Consider the following 12,000-nt stretch of genomic DNA (forward strand, 5'->3'; position numbering starts at 1 on the left):
ATCCCTAGAATACGATTTTCACAGAGCAATGAGCGATTTTTAATCGACCCGCCCTAGTGTATTATACGTATAAATTATTGAAATAATTGATTTTTTAACACTTTTTACTTATATATAAGAAACTTTTGTTAATTGTCTATAAGATTATTGTAAATCATAGACTGAATAAAAAATAAAGAAAGAAATAAAAACTATCGTTTAAAAAAGCATTAGAAAAATATTTATAAAAAGGCTTATTTTAGCAATTTTTTATAAGCTTAAAAGCAAGGAACAGTTTCGATTATTTGACGCTTATTTCTAAACGATTTATAAACAAAAAATCGAGGTTTTGTAAGCTTATTTTTTTTTGAGAAAACTTACTGAAAACATACATTACAATTACTTTGCTTGTTGGGTTGTAATCCAAACGTATGTGTTCAAAGTCAGCTGTTTGCGCATCGCAAACGCCAAAACGAGGTAAAAGCCGAATATGTGTCAAGTTTATGTGTCACTGTACATACATATGTGTTATTGTATATACATTAGGGTGGGTCGATTTGTATGGACGAAAGTTAACCGATATCGCGTCATCGATTTTTCGATAGGATTTTGGCTCAGGAAAAAGAGTTCCACTACGCATACACAAAAAAATAAATTTCGAGCTGCGAAATTTAATTTTTTTTTACTTTTTTCGACATAGATTTTTAAGGTTTTTTTCATGGCCTACTAAAAAAAATGTTCGCTAAAAACGTTGTCGATAACAGTTTTTTGAAAAAAAAATTTCATGAAAATTATACAATTGTTTAGGTCATAGACCTAAATATATCTGCCCCCCTCGTAACATAATCAACTACCACCCACACATGCTTGTGGGCACTAGTACACACAGGTGTGTGTGAGTGGTAGTACGTATGCATATTTATATTTTTACCGCTGTGAGCCCGCGGTATAGCAACTTTGTTGCCGGGAAACCCAACGAAGAAGCTGTATCGTGGGTTCATCGGCTTTTGTTGCAAAGAGGCTCGTCCTCTTTGTATACAGCAGCCAGCAAGCAAACACGAATCATACGTCACGTAAGTGCTAATATTTTTCAAATGCTTAATACTTTATTCCGCAACATCTGCTAAACTTTTTCCTTAACACTTGTTGTATTTCAATATATTCAATAAAAAACCATTGTCATTCCATGTATTAACACGAATCATTTTGGTGTTATTATTCATTTCATTTTCCCGCCTAAAAACATTCTTCTACAATTCCGTGGGTGCGCGCCGTTGCCACCACGAAATTGTAAATGGTTCTTACCGCGCCGTTCAAGAGAACCGCATAGAGAGATTAATACAGTCCACTTTCACTCCAAAAGGAGATAATTAGGAAGCAGTTAATACACTCGTGATAATACACCAGTATCAACATCAGCAATTTGCAGACAACAAGCGATAATATTTCTTGGTGACACAAGCAAAAACTTCGTAATAATACAGCGAGGAAAAGCACAACATCAACATCACAACAACATCTAAAATCACATTTGTTCACCCAGGATCAACAACAATTTGATTAAATGTACGTGGTTTATAAATTTTCCGTGCCAGGTAGGGCTTTCTTTTCATTTTTCAATAAAAAATTTCAAAAATAAAATTATATACCGTAGAAAAGTGTTTGCTTTAATTAAAACCGTACAAGTGATTGTGTGAAGTGAAAAATTAATATTTTGTGCGAAAGTTGAAAAGCATCAGGCAGTTGTTTAAAGTTTGTGCAGTACGCCTTGTGATTATCTGGAACAATCCCCCACACGAGGTAAGATTGTCCGGACGCAGCTCAAAGTAGCACAACACTGCTCTAAAAATTAGCATAACCTCAAACACCGCTTTGCGCCACTTTTCTACTTTCACCTTTGCAGGATTATCTCCAAAAAACCATTTTAATTCACAGCACAAAATTTCGAGTTGTTAAGGTTATTTATTAGAAGCCTGTAATGTTAATTTTCCACACATTCAATTAAATAAAATTTTTATTTCACATACAAATCACTTGCACTTATTTTACACGGGCAACTGCTCTATTTTTTGGGATACAAAAGTTCACAGTCCTTGGTTAAGTTACCAAAAAGTCCATAGCGAGTGTTTCATAACTTTTTTTATTAACACCACTTTCACTAGCCATTAAATATTGGCTTATACAATTTATTAGCACATCTGCATTAGCACATTCCTTTAAATTACTGGCTTTCTTGCAAACTTCGAAGCCACTTCCACGAGAAATCTTTCTTGAACAGTCCCTCATTTCAGTTCGTTTTCACTTAATAATCTCTGCAAAGCCGATTAGTTAATTAATATTTCAATAAATTTTTATTTAATATGATGGATGCCTATATACGCCAAGCATATGCAGTGACAGAGTTTGAAAATGACTATAATGATATGTCCTCTTCAGCCCATACAAAACACGCCCTTTTATTCCAAAAGAAGGAGTTGAAATCGCTATGTGAAAAGGCGAAGCAGACATATGAAGATCTCTTGAGCTCCTCAGAACTCGAGTCAAAAGAGCTGTCGGCCATTAAAAAGAAGCACGAAGTTACATACTTCAACTTTCTCAAGTGCCAGGCAGAAATGGTTGAACTTTCGGAAAAACTGGAGAAAGCTGAGAAGAAAGAAGAAAGCTCAGGGGATAGGGAATATCGGGTGCGCCTGCCAGCATGTGATACGGACGTTTTCAAAGGTGATTACCTTTCTTGGCCATCATTTAGAGACATGGTTACTGCTATATACATACGTAACAAAAACCTCGCAGCAGTAGAAAAAGTTATATTATTTAAACCAAAAGACTCAAGGTGAGGCCAAAGAAATAGTTGGACGATGTCCTTTAACGAAAGACGGTTTCGAAACTGCATAGAAAAATCTATGTGACTAACTGACTGCTAAAAAATTAGGGTCCTATCAGGCAAGTGTAGCCAAACCTACATGTGAGATGTGAAAAAGTCCTGCACATCGAATATCAAGTGTGAAAAGTTCTTACGTTTAACGCCTACTAAACGGTTTTAACAAATTAAGAGTAGCCGTGGATGTATAAACTGCCTTTCTACTGGCCATTCGGTAACAAAGTGCACCAGTCAAATGAACTGTGCCACATGTCATCTAAGACATCATACGCTGCTTCATATTTCGAATCAGCCAAAACCAACAAATAATTCAGATACGATCCGAGCATCTACGTCACGAGAAGCTCAAATACGACGCAATGCTGAAAGAGAAAATACTCCGAATAATAATGTGAACTCATGTTTCGCAAATACAAGTAAAGGGGTATTACTAAGGACATCTCAGGTTAATATTCATTTTAATAGTGTTGACTATTCGGCGCGAGCCCTAATAGACTTGGGATCTGAATGTTCATTCATTACCGAGAAACTCAATCGCAGAATTAATCTGCCATCCAAACACCTGCATGCCCAAGTTTCGGGCATCAATAATACAATGTCTGCACAAGTAAAAGACTACATACAACTTCGCTCACCAACACAACCATTAATGGAGATCAATACTATCATGCTGGTTTTGCCACAACTAACAGGGAATCTTCCTACTTGACATATAAACCCAATGACAAGGCAAGCATTCCCTGACTTACTACTGGCTGACAAAAAATTCTTTGTCAATGAGCCAGTCGATCTTATTCTGGGCGGAGACATATACCCCTAAATTATGTTAGGCGGCATTAGGAAAGATGTGCTAAACACATTATTAGCATAGGAAACGGTGTTCGGCTGGATTCTAACAGGCCGGATAGATGCGGTTGATACAAATAAAATTCTAATATCATATTTCAACAAGGTCACGTTGGACAAAGAGTTCTCAGCATTTTGGGAATTAGAGGAGATTCCAAGGAAAAGAAGCATCAACAACGAGGATATGTACTGCGGAGAGCTATTAAAATCCACAACAGTTCGGAGAGGTGATGGCAAATACGTGGTTTCCTTACCCTTTAGGAAAGAATTTAGCTTAGGTGCCTCTCTAAAATGGGCGTGTTCTCAATTTTATCGCAATGAGAAGCGACTAGCTAAAAATCCCGATCTAAAAACAGAATGCAATAGAGTTGTATTTGAATACAAAACCCTAGGGCATATGAAACCAGCCAGACTCAACCGACTGTTACTTCCTTCCTCCCCATGCTGTAATAAAGGAGGGAAGCACAACAACCAAAGTCAGAGTCGTATTTAATGCATCATGCCCTACCACGAATGGCAAAAGTCTAAATGATGCCTTATATACAGGTCCGATTCTTCTATCTGACCTAACATTCTTAATACTTCGTTGGAGATTGTTCAAATACGTCTTGAACAGCGACATCGAGAAAATATATCGCCAAATATGGGTCAATGAAGACCAAACAAAATACCAGCGAATCATATTTCGCAAATGCCCCAAAAACCCAATTAACCTATACGAATTGAAAACGGTAACCTTTGGGGTCAACTGTGCTCCATACCTTGCGATTCGGACGCTGCACCAACTCGCTGATGACGTGGAGACCTCGCATCCAATGGCAGCAGGTATCCTGCGAAATTGTATGTACGTTGATGACGTACTCGCCCGTGGACACAGCATCGAAACTGCGATAAGCGCAAGGGATCAAATATCATCGGCATTACAAACGGCAGGTTTCCGGTTGTCAAACTGCAAGAAAATTCTACAGGGTATACCGAAGCAACACTTACTAAATGAGGATTTTCTTGAGTTTGAAGACACCAGCACGGTAAAAACACTCGGCATCAGGTGGAACGCCCATTTCGACTTCTTCTATTTTACAGCGAAACCCATTGAAAACAACCATGCCGTAACAAAAAGGCCAATACTTTCTGCGATCGCAAAACTTTTCGACCCTCTTGGCTAGCTGGCACCAGTCGTAATTGTAGCCAAGATGATAATGCAAAACGTTTGATTGGAAGGGACAGGCTGGGACGAAAACGTGTTAGAAACCACTTTACATGGATGGGAATTATTCACGACTGACTACGAAAAAATTAACGACCTACGCATACCGCGATGGGTTCATTATACATTGAAGGACAATATCCAAATACATGGCTTCAGCGACGCCTCGGAAAAGGCATACGCAGCTACGGTTTTCCTAAGGGTACAAACAAAGTATCAAGTCTTCACCAACCTGTTGATAGCCAAGACGAGAGTAGCCCCGGCCAAAACCATATCCTTGCCTCGAATCGAACTCTGCGGTGCAGTTCTACTAGCAGAAATAATCGAATCTGTGATTGAAAATATCAAACTTTCGACCATTAAAGTAACCCTTTGGACAAATTCAACTATAATGCTGACATGGATCCGAAAACCACCATGTTCGTGGTCAACGTTCGTGGCACATCGAATTACAACAAGTAAGGAAGGCTAAGTTCGGGTGTAACCGAACATTATATACTCAGCTGAGAGCTCTTGATACAAAATAAGAGAAAATCACCATGTAGGAAAATTTACATAGGGTAACCCTAGAATGTGTTTGTACGATATGGGAATCAAATAAAAGGTGATAATGAGTATTTTAAAAGGGAGTGGGCCTTAGCCCTATAGTGGACGCCTTTTCGAGATATTGCCATAAAGATGGACCAGGGGTGACTCTAGAATGTGTTTGGACGATATAGGTATCAAATGAAAGGTGTTAATGACTATTTTAAAAGGGAGTGTGCCTTAGTTCTATAGGTAGACGCCTTTTCTAGATATCGCCATAAAGGTCGACCAGGGGTGACCCTAGAATGAGTTTGTATGATATGGGTGTCAAATGAAAGGCGTTAATGAGTATTTTAAAAGGAAGTGGGCCTTAGTTCTATAGGTGGACGCCTTTTCGAGATATCCCCATAAAGGTGGACCAGGAGTGACTCTAGAATGCGTTTGCACGATATGGGTATCAAATGAAAGGCGTTAATGATTATTTAAAAGGGAGTGGGCCTTAGTTCTATAGGTGGACGCTTTTCGAGATATCGCCATAAAGGTGGACCAGGGGTGACTCTATAATGTGTTTGTACGATATGGGTGTCAAATTAAAGGTATTAATGAGGGGTTTAAAAGGGAGTGGCCCTTGGCTGTATATGTGAAGACGTTTTCGAGATATCGACCAAAATGTGGACCAGGGTGACCCAGAACATCATCTGTCGGGTACCGATAACTTATTTATATATATAATACCACGAACAGTATTCTCGCAAAGATTCCGAGGGCTTTTGATTTCACCCTACAGAACTTTTTTTTATTTTCTTCTACTTAATATGTTAGGCATCACACCAATTTTACAAAGTTTTTTCTATATTTTGCGTCAATAAACCAATCCAATTACCATGTTTCATCCCTTTTTTCATATTTGGATAGAATTATGATATTTATGGTCATAGTTGGATTTCAGCTATTTTTTATACCAAGATAAAGTGAGTTCAGATAAGTACGTAAACAAAGTTTAGTAAAGATATATTGATTTTTGGTCAAGTTACCATGTTAACGGCCGAGCGGAAGGAAAGACGGTCGACTGTGTATTAAAACTGGGCGTGCCTTCATCCGATTTCGCCAATTTTCACAGAAAACAGTTATCGTCATAGAATCTTTGCCCCCACCAAATTTCACAAGGATTGGTAAATTTTTTTTTGGCTTATGGCATTAAAAGTATTCTAAACAAATTTGATGAAAAAGGGCACCATATCATTACTGGAGATGAATGTTGACATAATTTAATTATATACTGTAAAAATATTCAATTTTTTGTAAAAATTTAACTTTAAAAATTTTTTGACTTTGCTAATTTTTATTTAGCACACATATAGTAATAGGAGTAAAGTTCCTGCCAAATTTCATCATGATGTTTTCAACTACTGCCAAATTACAGCTTGCAAAACTTTTAAATTACCTTCTTTTAAAAGTGGGCGGTACCACACCCATTGTCCAAAATTTTACTAGTTTTCTATTCTGTGTCATAAGGTCAACCCACCTGCCAAGTTTTATCGTTTTATCCGTCTTTGGTAATGAATTATCGCACTTTTTCTGTTTTTCGAAATTTTGATATCGAAAAAGTGGGCGTGGTTATATTCCGATTTCATTTCTTTTAAATAGCTGTCTGAGATGAGTACCCAGAAACCCACATACCAAGTTTCATCAAGATACTTCAAAATTTACTCAAGTTATCGTGTTTAATGGCAGACGGACGTGGCTAAATGAATTTCTTTTTTCGCCCAGATCATTTTGATATATAGAAGTCTATATCTATCTCGATTAGTTTATACCGTTACGGATTACCGTTATGCGAACGCTTCCCAACGCAGTCGGTTCTATGTACCGGAGCGACTCGGGATTTTTCCCGACCAAGGACTGTCATTTCAGTGTGACCCCATTTAATTTGTTTCGTCCCTCCCACAAATTGTCATCCTCCCAGCAGCTCCTTGCAGCAGGACTGCTACATATTCTCTTACTCCGGGAAGGTATCGAACCCAATCCGGGTCCGTCTCCTGACCCCGGTCCTGAGAAATGGTTTTGCTGCATTTGCCAGAAAAGAATCTTTTTAGTACGGTCATACTCTGTTCAGTGTGTCTCGTGCAAGGGATGGTTGCATCGGACAGGTTGTTCTGGGCTTGATCCCAAAACCCGACGTCCACGTAACTTTTATAAATCTTTTGTGGCTCCTTGCTGCTCACGCCCAAGGGCGTCCCGTAGTCTACGCCTAAGCTTATCCCCACTACCTTCCAGCAGCTTCGCTGCTCAGCAAGCCACAACTAGTACCCGCTGCTGCTCGCGCCCCACGGCGCCAACAACTCAAACAGCTGATACCATTCATAACTACTACCTTCATAGTAGAGCCGGTAGCAATGCTGAGCATCAGCCCCTGCCCCCGTCTTCTTCTCCCCCCCTCTTTTCTGGCAGCAATCGTGCAGGTCAGGGAAACAGACTCTTAGTCCCTGCCTCCGTTTGCACCGTCTGCCAGCACAGAATATATAGGTTTGCGACATCCGCTCAATGCAGCTCCTGCCTTGGGTGGTGCCACTTTCCTAGATGTTCTGGTCTCCGCGACGGCAACCCCTCTACGGGTTTCATCGCGCCATGTTGCCAGGTCGCAAACCCAAATCATCCGGGTACCCCAATGCTTGCCCAAGGGCGCCCAGTCCCAAGGCCACAACAGCAATTGCGTCCTGGCCTTCCACACCCTAGGCGTAGTCACCCCTCACTTACCCCTAGAGTGGCGGCGTCACCCCTCATGCACTTCAGAATTCTGCAGTTCAACTGTAATGGACTAACTGGGAAGATTACGGAGATAGTCGATTTCATGAAGCGGCACAACATCCGCATTGCTGCGATTCAAGAGACTAAACTCACAGCAAGATCTGCATTGCAGACCTGCTCTGGTTATAATGTCCACAGGAAAGACCGCGAGAGCGGAAATGGAGGCGGCTTCGCGTTTATTATACACCACTCTGTGCAATATCATATATTTGATCCTGGCATCGACCGCAGTGACAATGTCTTAGAACGTCAAGGCCTATCTGTCCGGTCAGGCGATGCAAATCTAGAAATCATCAACATCTACATCCCTCCTGTCACCTGTTGCCCCAGTGGATACCGCCCTAATATCGAGGCCTTACTCACTGGCAACAATCGCATTATCTTAGGAGATTTCAATGCCCATCACGACCTATGGCATTCAAACTTGCGGGCGGACAGTAGGGGTGAGATGTTGGCGGATCAAATAGACGAAACGACGTTCTGCACAATAAACGGAGACGCCCCCACACGTATGGTAGGAAGCTGTCATAGCTCGCCAGATATCTCAATCGTGAGCGCAGAACTCGTAAACTGCGTCAACTGGCAGCCGATGGTAACATTGGCATCCGACCACCTGCCCATACTTATTTCGTTCGAGCGTACCGCCGACTTCATCGTCACCGAAAAACGCACTTTCATAAACTTCAAAAAAGGAAAGTGGGAAGAATATAAATCTGCAACAGACAGCAGCTTTGCTGCCCTCCCTATCCCGACTGATGCCCGCCAATGGGAGCGTGCCTTCCGTAAGGTCATTGAATCCGCCTCGGCACATTTCATTCCCGCCGGGAGAATTCCCGAAATCCGGCCCCACTTCCCGGCGGAGGCCGCGAGCTTAGCGAGGGAACGCGACCTTATAAGACAGCTTGATCCAGGCGACCCCCAAATAAGGGATATAAACCAACGCATCAGATTGCTTGTGGACGAACACAAGCGGGCGAAATGGGAAGAGCACCTAAGAGGTTGTAACCTCTCTACCGGTGTAGGTAAACTTTGGTCCACCGTAAAGTCCCTATCGAATCCGACTAAGCACAAAGACAAAGTTTCCATCGCCTTTGGCGATAAGGTGCTGTCGGATGCGAAAAAATGCGCGAGCGCTTTCTGCCGACAATATATAATGCATCCTACGGTCGACAAAGATAGACGGAGAGCCAATAGACACGCACATAAACACAAACTCAGCGCGTCACCAATTACCATCACCGCTAGAGAGGTTGAGGACGCCATTGGTCGCGCTAAACCATCCAAAGCAGTGGGCCCAGACGGCATAGCCATGCCGATGCTTAAAAACCTAGGGAAAGAGGGTTTCAAATATTTAGCGCATGTCTTCAACCTGTCTCTTTCCACCTTTGTCATACCCGAGAAATGGAAAATGGCCAAGGTGGTCCCGCTACTAAAGCCTGGGAAACCAGTTAACGTAGGTGAGTCATATCGTCCGATATCTCTCCTATCGCCATTGGCAAAGACGCTTGAAGCCATTTTGCTCCCTTATTTCCAAGCACATTTGCAGCTAGCCCCTCATCAGCATGGCTTCAGAAAACTCCATAGCACTACCTCCGCGCTAAATGTCATTAGCACCCAGATAAATTGCGGTTTGAATCAATATCCCCACCATAGAACAGTACTCGTAGCGTTAGACCTATCAAAAGCTTTTGATACGGTCAACCATGGCTCGTTACTGCAAGACCTGGAAGGGTCTACCCTTCCCCCATGTCTTAAAAGGTGGACCGCAAATTATCTGGGTGGTCGGCAGGCATCGGTGCAATTCAGAAACGAAACATCAAAACAAAGGAGAATTAAACAAGGGGTGCCACAGGGTGGTGTCCTGTCCCCGCTTTTGTTTAATTTCTTCATATCTAAGCTACCTTCACCACCGGAAGGAGTCACAATCGTTTCCTACGCCGATGACTGCACAATAATTGCCACAGGCCCAGGCCCAAAGATCGATGAGCTATGCAATAAAATAAACGGCTATCTCCCTGATCTCTCCAGTTTTTTCGCCTCGCGAAACCTGGCATTGTCACCGACTAAATCTTCCGCGACCTTATTTACAACATGGACGCCCCAAATGTCGACCATATTGAACATCCACGTCGATGGCACTACGCTACCGACTGTCCTACAACCCAAAATCTTGGCTGTGACGTTTGATCAGGATCTACATTTTGGTGCGCACGCAACCGCAATTGTTCGAAGAATTCAGAGCCGTAATAAAATCCTCAAATCCCTTGCTGGCAGTACCTGGGGAAAAGATAAAGAAACGCTCTTGACCACATACAAAGCAATTAGCCAGCCGATTACGTGCTACGCGTCACCCATATGGTCGCCAAGCCTAAAAACCACCCACTGGAAGAAACTACAGGCCTGCCAAAATACTGCTCTCAGAATCGCCACGGGATGTCTTCTTATGTCCCCAGAACACCATCTGCATAATGAGGCGAGAATACTCCCCATCAGGGAGAGAAATGAGATGCTGACCAAACAGTTTCTGTTGAATACCCAGAAACCTGGGCATCCCAACAGACACCTGATTGACGAACCAGCACCGCCTAGGGGCCTAAGGAGTCATCTCCGTAAGCATTTTGAGGAAATGCGGCACCTGAGAACCCAGCCGTATGAAGCGGAAAAACACAAGCAGGTCCTTGGTGAACTCCATAGACAGGCGTCGGACCTTTATGTCGGGAATTGCCCGGTGAATCCAGTACTTGAAGAAAAATATCCAGAACTCGCAGAAGAGGAACGCATACTCCCCAGGGAAACGCGTGTCACTCTTGCTCAACTTCGTTCTGGATACTGTAACAGGTTAAACTCTTACCTATCCAGAATCAATCCCGACATACAAAATGTATGCCCTGCTTGCAATGTGTCCCCACATGACACCAACCATCTCTTTAATTGTAATGTGGAACCAACGCCTCTAACACCCCTTTCCTTATGGTCCACCCCTGTTGAAACGGCAAGTTTCCTTGGACTCCCGTTAGAGGATATTGATGACAATTTGTGATTGGTCGCGGCTATTAGGTGGGGCGAGCATTGCTACAACAACAACAACAACAACCGTTATGCGAACAAAATTAATATAATCTGTGAGCTCTGCTCAGCTGAGTATAAAAATCATCGACAAAGTATGGGGGCACGTAGACTCCGAGTCAAATCCTGCAGATTTGGCGAGCAGAGGCCTTTTCGCTTCGGATCTAATCACCAAATTTTGTTGTGGCAGGGACCTTCTTGGTTACAAGAAGACAACGAAAATTGGCCAACGCAAGAAGAAGATTATAACACGAATATTGAGGAAAAGAGGGTAAAGGTTCACGCAACGTCTGTTAATAATAATTCTAACATCCTTGATAGGTTCTCTGACTTTTCAAGGGCTTTGCGGGTTGTAGCATACATTTTTCCGTTTTTCCAAAGAATACATCCGAAAACTAAAGCTTCTTTCAAAAGCCCCTCTCATTTATTGCACCTGATGAAATAAAAACAACGACGGAACGATTGATAACAATATGTCAAAAGCGGAACTATCAAGAAGAGTACGCAAGTTTGAAGTCAGGGAAACTAATTCATGGGAAGAGTGAGATTTTACCTGTAAACCCATTCATCGATACGGAACGTATAATCAGAACTGATTGGCGGGTCGACACATCCCAATACAAGTCCTACAATGAGCGTCACCCCATTATCCTTCCATACACTTGTAGGTTAACCAGACTCCTGGTTG

Source organism: Eurosta solidaginis, chromosome X, assembly GCF_040869045.1.
Source record: "Eurosta solidaginis isolate ZX-2024a chromosome X, ASM4086904v1, whole genome shotgun sequence".
Taxonomy (NCBI): domain Eukaryota; kingdom Metazoa; phylum Arthropoda; class Insecta; order Diptera; family Tephritidae; genus Eurosta; species Eurosta solidaginis.